At 41.0% G+C, this 12,582-nt stretch overlaps 1 protein-coding gene across 1 annotated transcript in view; it reads left to right on the forward strand.

Annotated features, from left to right (window-relative positions):
* Nucleotides 1-11,845: 11,845 nt before the first annotated feature.
* The window catches only part of ano1a (anoctamin 1, calcium activated chloride channel a), a 47,290-nt gene continuing 46,553 nt past the window's right edge, over nucleotides 11,846-12,582 (forward strand). Inside the window, exon 1 of the mRNA XM_072660325.1 lies at nucleotides 11,846-11,934. The gene's annotated coding sequence lies outside the window, so the exon portion shown is untranslated. The remainder of the gene's footprint in view (nucleotides 11,935-12,582) is intronic.

Here is a 12,582-nt window from a genome sequence, read left to right on the forward strand (position 1 = left end):
GTAATCTGTTTGCTCTGGGTTGGACTGGGAACTAAATTCAACACTAGTCCTTTGTCTAGAGCAGTCCACCACACTGACCACAAACCTACATCCCCCATCTACTCATAGTACATGGAAGTTCATCTCCAATTAGTGTAAAAGTTTGTTCCTGTGTATTTTCCTTTCCTCATGCACTATTCTGGCACCTCATTTACACCTTCTGGAGGTTTTCACCATCTCTCTCTCCAGCTAGCCTTTATAGTTTATTTTTCCCAGGTGTTCTCCTTTTTCTTTTCCATTTGGGTGGTAGCATTTTGGGTGATTGACCAAAGGCCACGCAATAAGGATACAGTGGATCACAAATGTGTCTAGATATGTGCACTTCAGTATTCCCCTTGGTATATGCTGTTTGTCTGGTGGTCTCTGTTTACTTTATATAAGACTATACAGCTGAAGCTACAATGCTGCACATTGGCTGGGTGGATATGTTTAATGCACTTTCAGGAAAGCAACATTATGAAGCAATTGTACCTTCAAATGAGGAAAAAAAGAGCAGTAGAGTGGCCATTTGGAAAACCGGGACAATTCCTGGTCTACTGCTCTTTTTTACTCATTTGAAGGTACAATTCCTGCATAATGTTGCTTTAAGTTGGAACAGATTCAAAAAAGTTTAGTCACATGGGCAAGTCTTGAGGCATGTACAAAAATACTGCATAATGCGCTTACTGATCCAATCTACACTCTGAATAAGCTTGCATATTCACTGGAGGAAGAAAACTGGAAGAAAACATCCAACGAGAAAAAAAGAAAGCCTCATATTCATTACATATTGCAATCAAAGCACTGATTTTACAATGATATTAAAATATGCAGGGTCAACATGCACACTCCGTAACTCCCCAGGTTGCAGATTAAACCAGTAAAAAAAAAAAAGAAATCAACAAGTCTCTTCCGTTGCGTAGATGAAACAGCCACTAGAGGTCTGCAGAATAAGGGGTTACCCCACAACAATCAGTAGAGAATGCACTTAGAAACACCTCCAGAACAGGGCCTTTGCTCAACACCCAGTGCCCCTATGTGAAAAAGTGACTGTCCCCTTCCTTTGAAAACCGGCTACACCCCACTAAGCAGCTGTAACTGCAAGCAAACGTTGGTTATCATTGTGTCACAACGCCCACTTCTTTGTTCAGTTACATTTGTAGGCCTTGAACTGCACATATCAGGTTCTGCCACAACATTTTAGTACACTCCTAAAAATAAAGGTGCTTCAAAAAAAAGGTTCTTTGAGGTTCATTTGGTTCCATGAAGAACCATGTTTGTAATAGAGACGTGTAAATGTGGTTTCTCAGTGTTTGTCAACCCTGGTCCTGGAGGCACTTTGACTCCCAGCTTTAACACACCCCCTGCAACATTGAAATGGCTTGCTAATGAGCTCATTAGTTCAGGTGTTAGAATCAGGTGTGTTGGGAGCAGGGAAAGCACTAAAATGTGCAGGGCTGGGCTGGACAGGGCAGGATAAAGGTGGAGAAACACTGCTTGAGACCTTCAAAAAGTTCTTCCCACTCAAACATTGTATTGATTGCAATTTTCTTCTTGATTTAGATTTGTTTACTTTTTAACATATGACTGATCTGATTACTACTACAAATATATATTAAATAGGTATGTGAACATTTTTAGCTGTTGTGGATAAGCCTCAAATGTAAGTACAAATATTTAAAGCTTGATATTTAAAACTTTCTATATATTTGATCTAAAGACTGTAACACATTAATGTGAATGACAGCAGTCATGTTGTAAACAATGGCTGAAGCTAGTATACACATTATATACACCAGTATTACAACCAAACCTTAGCAGTTTCCACTCCATCAGGTTTAAAAATGTCCCAGCTGAAAAGCTCCACTCATCCTGTGTCATTTCCTTAATGAGCCAACCAATAAAATGAGAGTTAAACTGAACCAGAGCTGAAAAGTGGACCAGATTTACTCATGTTTGCTAATGTTTACACTGACGTAGCAGAAGAATTAACCTTCTGTGCGGCCGTAAACAGCGCGACACTCTTCTACCTAGTCTTTAATACATGTTGGAGGGCCCTGTTGCTGTGCTGAAGCCCAGCAAGTGGAGCCATTTGAATCACAGCCATGCTGTGTGGGGCTGTGTTTGTGTGGTTAGCCCCCAAGTCTAAGTGTGACTGGCAGAGAATCGGTCATTTGAGAGGTTATGTGATTCTGGTCACCGGCAGAGATCATTAAGTGCATTTCTAATTATGAACATGGTTCTTATGGAACCATGCAGAGTTACGCCTGGACTTTGACTAGGACATTCCAAAAGTTTAAAATCTGCAGTTTGTAAGGTAGACTTTGGGTCTAGAGGGTTTTTTTCTGCATTACCCAATATAGTATGCTGGGCTGCTAGTATTGGGCCAATACCAGTTCTGGGCAACAGATTGGTTCCATCCCTAGCTCTTCTGGACCCGCAAGCAAAGCGTATTATATCTGACATGGTTACTATGACCATGCCCCAGCCTGCTCCACAAGCATATTATCAGATTCTCAGTCTGTTTGTAAAGTCTTACCATTATCTTGCAGATCAAGCTCTGTCTCCAGTTTCCAGTTACAGAGCCATCTTGTCAGTTTCTGATTTGTGCCACAAGTTCTTTATTTTTGCCTCTACCACCTCGCTTGGTAGTAAACAGCATTATGCAACTGAACGCTACCTCTTCTGGGTGAGTCATCTTTCTGCGATACATACTGTACATTCCTCGGGTATTTAATTCATTCAGGAAGTTAATAAGGAGCTATTTGGGAAGGAAAGGAGTGTACAGGTCAAAGTAGGTAAAGGTTTATTGGGTAGTGATGATGAGTAATCCTCATCATACAGCTACACTTATCTGTATACTGTGGTAAAAGCTTCCATCTTGTTTGATAGACCCTTCAAAATGTTCTTTATAGTTCCTTATTAGTGATTGGATGTATGGTTCTAGGAGAAATGTCTGAGGCTCTTTAAACTTTAAAAAGGTTCTTCACACTCCTACATATTTAATTTACAAAAATGGGTTGTTAAAGAACCAAATGTTAAAATTTTCTTTTAGTTTCTGATAATGTTTAGGTTGGGGGCCTGTGAGGGCCATGACAAAACCTTCAGTTTGCGGCTCATTGTGGATTCTGAGGTGAGGTTACAGAAATGGTTCTTTTTAAACAATTCTTGCATTGTTGTTTTTTTTTCTGATGACTCTTCCATGAAGGTAAATGTCTTTTGATGATCATTTGTAAAGTTAATTGTAATTAATATAAATGTAACTTTCTTGTGAGGAAAAAGTTCAGACATGCTATTCCCTAATAGCTGGTATTTCTCCTCTTGGCTGAAATAATTCAGTAAGACATTTCGTGTAATGATCTACCAGTCTACCTGACATCAACCAACTTTTTCCCACTCCTCCATGCAGAATCCTTTCAGCTGCGTGACGTTTCAACTTTAGCATTTACGTTTTGTAGTCTCTTTGTAGACTGAACTTAGTAGGATGGCCTGACACACCAATTTTCCATTATGCTGCTTTAAAAAGGGGGTTCTTCAGTGGTTTCACATAGAACCGTGAGAACTCAAAGAATCCTTTGAATGCATAAACAGCTCTTTGGTAACATGGTGCTTCATATACAAGGAATATGCTATATAGCAGTACAAGGGATTCCAATATTGCTGCAAGTCAAATAAACCCAGTTCTTTTATATACCCTGTAGCAAACTCTTAAGGAACCTTTATAGTTGTCTTTTTTTCAGGATACACTATATTGTTACAAAAATTCACAAAAGTATTGGGACACCTGCACATTCACTGTTTCTTCAGAGTTTATCCTGCTTTTGTTACAGTAACTGTCTCTGCCATCCAGGAAAGGCTTTCTACTACCCACTTCATCCCTAATTCCCCAATTCGTCCCAAAATAATTGGATGGAGCACCAGAGAACACACTACTACTGCTCCACAGCTCAATAGTCCACACATGGCATTAGACATGGTACCAATATATTCATGTTTATCTGCTTCAGAGAGCTCCAGCAATGGGTGCAACATAAAGTAGCTAAATGAATTCATTACAAGGAGTATCCACAAACATTTGGACATGTAGTGTAACTACGTACAATGAACTCATTTTAAGTAAATGTAAGTAGATCATAAGTGTGTTCAAATTAACTGGACAGGTCAATTTATGCATTGGTCACTGTGCTTAACATTCAGTCACTTATATCAGTTACTTGTTACTGTGCTATCCAGCTGTTGCACACTCATCAGGTGGGTGTTCACTTGTGGGTATTTCCAAACAACACCAGCGAGGCTAAGTGGTTAACCAAGATATAGAAGTAAGATGCACACACAAGAGGAGGTATTGACTTGGAAAAAATTAAAGGTACCTGTGTATGAAAAAGGTCTTTTCTCTGAAAAACTGACCAAAGCAAATCCATCATGGTTTATTCCATATTTAATAACAATCAGATTAAATAGAGCATTTAAAAAAAAGTGAAAACTGTCAGAAAAGATGTGACCCTATACTGAAAATATCCTTTGGAAGCAATCTTTGCAAAAAAATCTTTCTGCAGCTCTCAGACCTTTGCGCCTGTCAAAAGCTTGTTCAGCCCACTCTCTCCCAGAGCGAACTGCTCCAGCTGTCTCAGGTTGGAAGGACGCCTTTTTAGACTGCACGTTTTTCAGCTATTTCCACAGATGTTCAACAGGATTCAGATCAGGGCTCAATAAAAGCCACTTCAGAATAGTCCAGTCTTTTGTTCTCAGGCATTCTTGGACTCTAGCTAAGGTCATTATCCTGTTGGGGGATCCATGACCTGTGACTAAGACAGAGTTTTATTTGTGTGTTACATTCCCACCCATTCACTTCCCCTAGCACTAGCAATGCTCCCAACACTAAGAGGGTAAGGACTTAAGGTCTCCTCCAAAACATGCAAAGTCAGCTACCACCTCTTTTCGAACTGCCGACACGTTCAGAGGAAAGCGTCGGGTCCTCATCTCCACCACATCAGCTAAGGCCAATGTCACTTATGAGTGATGAGAAGACTCTCAGACTCTGGCTGCTGATTGCAAATCAGAATGGCTTAGGATTTAAACTCACGATCCACAGGCCTTAGTGGCAGTGCAATAGACCACTGAGCCAGTACACACAGCATTCTGACACTGGGCAGTACATTTAGCTCCAGAATGTCTTGATAGTCTTGAGATATCATTGTGACCTACACAGCTTTAAACCCCTACGTGCCATAAGCAGCAAAACAGCCCCAAACTATAACCGAGCCTCCTCTCTGTTTCACAGTGGGTATGGTGATCTTTTCTTTGAAGGATTTGAGAGCTTAATTGTTTTGGTCAGTGAACATAGAGCTGATGTGACTTGCCAAGAAGCTCTGGGCACCTGTTCTCACTGTCCACTGTGTGTGTTTGCTCACTAGTGTGTATTTACTGCATAGATGGATTAAAGGCAGAGTTCAAGTTCAATCTGTGACTTGTGTCTTGTTATGTCTTGAATTCCCAAGAATTCATAAGGCCTAGGTTAAAGGCCTTTTGAGTTATTCAAGTTATGCTAAATGCTAATGATGAGAAGATGCTAGAAAGCTGTTCTCAGCAGGAAAAGGACTAGTTCCTAAAATATTTTGACACAAATTTGTGTAGCAGGGAAAAGTCCAGTTTCATTGCTACCAACATTTAAAAGATTTACTTTTGTACGGAAGCTGAATGGTTCTTCTTTGGCATCTCTCAAAGAATCTGCATTTTCTTGGCTTTTTTTACATTACATTTCAAAGGACTGAAGCATTGTTTTAATGAGCTTTAAGGCTACCAGCAAATTTGTCCACGTCTGTAGGTCAAGGGGAATGACAACACACAGGGACAGTCAAATAACATGCAAATAGAGGATGGCAGGAAATATGCTGAGTTTTACCTGACAGGGCTGCATTTATCAAACAAACACATATCAGGTTAATCTGAGAACATTGTGTTTGGAAAAAAACACAACTGCTTTAGTTTAGGGTACGTCAAATTACAGTACACACATTCCCAACATCAATGGGAGAAAACGTAATAAAAACAATAACTAGCTGATTACATTTTTCATGAAATGGCATTTTTAAGAAAGGGTTTTAAGTGGTTCTTTATTTGGTTGTAAAGGTCTTAGTTAAGAAAAACAGTTTTAACTGGTGTAAAAGTTTTGTTTGTGGACTTGTGGAAAAGGTAATTCACATTTCATCTTCTTGAAAGAACTCCATATTAGAACCAAAGGTTCTTAATGAAATCAAAAGTGTTTTTTCAATGGAATTGCTTCAGAGACCCTTTTTGGTGCCTTTATTGAATGTAGCTCTAATAAGACTGAACCTAACACTAGATCTTGCAGTACACTGTTAACAGTATAAGTTCATTGAGGACTTTGTCACAGTTATTTGATTTGAAACTGTGAAGGAATCTTCTAAGGTGCTTTGAGGAACCTTCAAGGAACCGTTTCCTTCTAAAAAAATATTTTCCTGTATTTTCCAGGCCATCCCTGGTTCACTCAGAACCAGGGATGGCCAGTTCCAGTCCTGGAGGGTCAGATTATCGCACAGGTTATTGCCTGTCCTGCTCAAGCACATCCACATTTAGTGGGTCTGTTAGAGCTCTGTAATCAGCTAACTGTGCTGGACTCTGGCCTCCGTTACCCATCACTACTCTAAAACTAAATGTTTGCTGGCCTGCCATCAGCAACCGGAGCCCTAGAGAGCACAATTAGCCTGCTCTCTTTGGGTGGGCAGATGGCGCTCTCTCTCCCCACATCACCTCAGCATAATGCTGGATGGCACAGTCCTCTGCTAGCTGACGCATCAGAGCTGGGTATCCAGCTCTTTCCTCCTTGTCTTGGTTGCCCGTTGATGTTGCATCGGAGGCTGGTTGCGCATGTGTCAGAGGAGGAGTATATATGTCCCAGTGTCACTCTCTCAGTATCGGGAGCATTACATGTAATGGAAGAGGGGACTAATGAGAGAGGATTAGGGAATTAACAGAAAAGGGTTCTAAGTATATAGTACCAGAATCAGGTTCTTTGCCCAGTAACAGCAGTGGAACCTTTTCTGGAACTATGTAGAAGCATTTATGAATATTAACAGAACCAGAGCTATGAAAAAGGGGTCTTGTCTAATGAGGGTTGCCAAACCTGTATGTTGGGTGTGGCTCTTAGCTCTAGGCAAAAAAGATAGTTTAGAAGCTCTCTGTCTCTCTCTCTCTCTCTCTCACACACACACACACTCTCTCTCTCTCTTTTCATTTGCATTGCAAGTTTGAGGCATTTTAGATTACCCCTATGTCCTAAAACCCTGCTGTCCGTTTAAGCCATTAGACTTCTGCAAGCCAGTTTGCTCATCAGATGCAGGGCAATCTGAATACAGTGGCACAGCAATAAAGGATTCCCACCCCACACAGTCAGGGTCAGCTGAGCTACAGTAGTGATCCAGATTTACAACCTGTCTTCAAGCATGCTTAGCAATCCTCACATATCCACCTCTCACATCTTGGCCTTAGTTTAGCTTGCGCTCCCATCCCCGCTTTCTGTTTTGTTGCCGCCTCATTGTTGGAATTCTTAAGGGCTAGATTCAAGCCCTTATGAGATATTCAAGTTAAGCTAAGCTGTCCTCAGTAGCACTGCGTTTCACAGAAAATAAAAAAGATCATTAATCATTGATAATGGATTGCACCTAGTAATTGCTGAATTTGTAAAAGAGAGGGAGATAAAGAGAAAAAGGGAGACACACAGAAAGCGAGAGTATGAAGAAGCTAAATTTTTCATAGGCAGCACGCTAGCTAAAATTGCTAAGTTGAAAAATGCAAGTGTTGCAATGCTGGATATTCTCGCATCGCAATGCCATATTATCACTTAATCTCATTTGTCGGCAGCACATGGGGTGTACAGCTCATATTTTAACCTCTAGGAAGGAACAATTACTATTTTCTGAGTCATTTAGACACAAATTTGTGAAGCTGAGGAAAGCCCTTTTTAATGTCTACTCACATTAAAAATCTCAATTTTAAATCTAAACTGGTTATTGTAATAACCAATATTTTCTCTGTCTCTAGAAGCATTTTGAAAAATCTTGCTCCGTCCCCACGACAGCCCCACAATGCTTGCATGACCATGTCAGCCCAGCAGGAGGTGCTAACATGTTGCAAAGTTTGATGTCCACAAAAACAGTGTAACGGCCAAAGTAGCTCTAGGGTGTGTCCCAATTGCAAACTACTCACTAACACTATAATATACACACAGTTAACATATAGGTTAGTACACAAAATATTAACATACTAACCCGTTTCTACACAAAATATTAACATACTAACCCGTTTCTACAAACAGGAAATGATGAAGCATTGCTGTGCTAACGTCTATTACTATATACTATTTAGTACTAGTATAGTGCTCATACTATAAGTGTCTCACTTCTTTTGGTTTCTGTTGGCAGGTCATTTAGTTTTCGGTCGAACTACAGCAAATGGTGCAATCCAGCTTTTGCTGCATTCCTCATGGTCACAGCCATACGTGGGTTTTCATTAATGTCCGAACAAGCTCACGAAGGGCAGAGGGTCCCGATTGTTAAGTAAATGGGGGCATTATACAACCTTAGCTCACGGTTATGACTTGCTTGAGTGTTATAAAAGCGTACATCGCAAATCAAATAGAAATAAGTAAATTATTAAAAAATCATCACCTCCATTATCTTATCTTTTCCCTATGATACAGTGATTTAGGTTATTCAAATATTCTGCCTTTACTTCTGCTGGGTGCATTTTCTGATGTTGTGCTTTCAGGCTATTGAAAAGACCCTACCTGCTGTTTTATTAGGGCAGATTTGCCTGCAAATGTACGCTACGGTCTTTGCCGAGCGCGACGTCAGGTTGATTCATGCTCGGAGGTGGTGCTGTACCCTGCCATTTCCCTTGGAAAACCCTTCGAAAGCCCCAAAATGTATTCAAGAGCATCCAAACGGCTTGGAACAGCCAAGATGAGGAAAACGCCCATGAGGATGCGAACGTATCTTTGGCATCCCTGCCACCCCCTGGTAAGTGCATCAGTTCATTAGTAATACAGCGTAGGATTGAATAATATTTGTTGGTTACGATCGAGCTATACTAGTTTAGTCTAAATTAAATCAATAAAAAAAATCACTGCTTGAGATGGGAGGAAGGGCCTTAAGACAACATGAAAAGCGCATTACTGCTGTGTCTTATGATACCCAGCATATGACTGCATGTAATTTTACCTGCTTTCTTGCTCTTTCCTCTTAACGCCATTGGAATGTGAAAAGGGTCCATAGTGCAGGTTTGGCAGGTTAGTACACAAGACTAGAAGTAATGCACTAACCCGTTTTGTACTAACCGGAAGGAATGAAGCGTTGCTATGGCAACAGAAGTCACTGCAAGTTCTCCTGCCGCCTGTTGCCACTGCCCTGGCATTGTTCCAAGTGTGAGTAGCTCCTCCCTTCCCCTTTTGTGCCGCATTGTGGGATAATAGTGTCAATCGAAACCACACTCAGAAACTGACCATTTCTAAGCGTGCATCATGGTGGATATTTAAGTACACTCAACTTTTACACTTTTTCTCTATATTACAAACCACATACTCAAAAACTAGCTAGCATTACCAATTCATTCGCAATTGGGGCTCACTCCAGTTCTCCTGACGCCACTTTTATTGTTGTGTCGTTGTTTGTTTATGAAACAATAGTCACTATAAGTATTGAATCATGAGTGAGCATCTGAAGCTGTGTGCCAGATACAACACGAGGCAACTGTAGCAGCAAATGGAATAAGTTTAAGCCAATAAAGCAGGTTCGCCAGTTAGCCAACCTGGTTATCAACCATTATTAACATTAAACAGCATCCGGTTGATAATACATGAGCCTGACTTTTACATTCAAGAAAGACACTTTTTATAATCCACAGCAAATATTTTTTATCTGAAGTATCCATAGAAATATATATCAGAGTAGATAAAGGGCTTTGGACTTCCTCCAGCACGAACCTCCATCTAATGTTGATCATACGCCTACATTTTGCATATTGTTATGCAGACAGTACAGCAGGCCTGCCCAAAGTGTCAAATTAGCCCTCGAGGCCATTTAATTTGCCCATCCAGTGAGGTAAGCTTATTTTTAACGTGATTTCTTTGACTATGTTTTAAGTGCAGTCTGAAGTGCTACAAAATCTAATGGGATCTGACTGCATTGCACTGTACTGCGGATAGCCAAGAGAATTATATATGCATTTGATTTATTATTACATTAAAAAAACAAACTATACACACTTCATTTATATGGTATATAGAAGTGCTTGGTCTTTGGTCTACCACTCACAATACACTTTGGGTCCCAAAAGTTAAAATGTTCACCCCCTGCCCTTAACTATATGAATTATGAACTGGTACTGGCATCAAACCAGAGTTGTTTGCTTGGGTGGACTGGGTGGAGATGTGCTATCTAGGGGCTATCTTAGCCCACTTTAGAGTTGCACACACTTTTGTATTATTTGTGCTGTAGTGTGTGCTATCCACTCCAGCCTAATAATGATGATCTGATCTGATGATAATAATAATCATATTTATTGTATTATATACCTATTCTTGTTATTATTGCTGTTATTATTGATGAGGATTCCTATTGGCATTATTAGAGATGACTACTTTTCTTTTCTAATACCGATACTGAAATCCTGAGTATCCCTTTCTATATTAATTATGAAAATGACATGTGACAACATTTTCACAGGTACCTTGTACTGGCATCAAACCAGTGTTGTTTGCTCGGACTGGGTAAAAAATGTGCTAGTGGTTGGTGTGGCGCAACAGATAACACCACTACCTACCACTGAGTTACAACACCATGTGGGAGACCAGGGTTCGATTCCCGGTCCGGGGGGCTATGCTGCGCTACACCAGTAAGTCCATTGAGTCCTTGGGCCAGACTCCTAACACTACATTGGCCCTCCTCTGTGGTATGAATAACCTTGCATGTTGCTCTGGATAAGAGCGTCAGCTAAATGCCAGAAATGTAAATGCAATCTAGGGGCTATCCTAGCCCACTCTAGTGTTGCACAAACTTTTGTATGAGATATGAGTATTATCTGTGCTGTAGTTTGTGCAGCCTAATAATGAAGGTGCTAATAATAATAAATAATAATTTAAGAATACTATTTATTGTATTATATACTTATTATTATTGTTATTATTGATGAGGATTCATATTGGCATTACTAAAGATGATTATTTGTTCCTTTTCCAATACCGATTGATTGAATCTTGAGTATCAGCCGATACTGATCTGCTACTACAACCACTGAGCTTTTAAATGAGCTGGTTTTGACTGAAGCACTTTTTTTCTTTGAATAGTTTTAAGGCTTTAAATGTAGGCATGTGTCATGCTCAATCTGCCCTTACTGTATGAGTTATGAAATAGACATTTCTATTGTTCACAGGTAACCTGAACTGGCATCCAACCAGATCAAATCTGTGCTACCTCGCGCGCTTTGTCCTAGCCCAGGAATGTGCTGTCATAGCCCACTCCAGGTGTGCATGCACTGCCTAGGAAACCCTCCCATTCCAGCAGGTCAAGCGAGTCTCCACACGCCGGCTTTCCAATAATAAGGTGAGAGTCTCGGTGTGGCTCGGGGTTTCTGTCAGGTGCACGCTGTTATTTGCCTAACCCCGTGTTTTGTCCCAGTCAGATAGCCGCGCGAGGCTGGAAAGGTGCCGCTCGGTTGGCTCGAGAGTGTTAGAAAGCCTGTGAACATTAGCGCGTGCTTTAATGAGGAGACGAGGGCGTGCTTAACAGGGCAGGTAGCCTAAGCCAGGCTAGGTTCAGCAGAGAGAGTGAACGCTGCACACGGTGAGGACTCTCCGGACTCTCCGGACTCTCTGACGCCTTGTCTGCTCCGTTGACTCACGTAAGCCTTTCCTAATTTCCCTCTGCGCCTCTCCGGTCTGCAGCAGCTAGCTTAGCGGGGTTCAGGCGGAGAGCTGTCGCTGCATTTCAGCCGGGCTCTGCTGCAGCACGCTCTCTCGACTCTCAGCTGTCACTGAAATACCGCGGATTAACATGGCATCAGTCGAGGGGTTTGGCTCTCCGGGAGGGCTCTGCAGGACGGGGGTGGGAAAGTTCACCTTGTGGTGGAGAAAGTGGCAGCTGGAGTGAAACAGTAGCTGGGCTGCTCTGTCCGTTTCTGCCCTCAGCAGCTCATCAGGTGGAAGGTGGATGTGGGTGGATGTGGGGCAGAGCGCCCCCTCGCGTCAGCACACGGAAACCCCTCTGAGGGGCAAATATTTAATACTCTGCTATTATAGACAAGTTTATGTACAAGAAGGTGAGGGGAGGGGGAGGGAGGGGTGGGGGCATCGTAACTGTTAATGGGAGTCAATGTAAACAAATTTATTCACAGTATTTTATTTTAGAGCGTTTCCATTGGTCCTCTCATTATGAAATTTTAACACAAAAAAATCTATAAAAATATATTATAAATATAATAATATAATATAAATATTTAAAACTGTCTATAAATTTTAAATGCATGTTTGTTTTTGCAATGCAACAGCAT

This window comes from Salminus brasiliensis, chromosome 17, assembly GCF_030463535.1.
Source record: "Salminus brasiliensis chromosome 17, fSalBra1.hap2, whole genome shotgun sequence".
Lineage (NCBI taxonomy): Eukaryota > Metazoa > Chordata > Actinopteri > Characiformes > Bryconidae > Salminus > Salminus brasiliensis.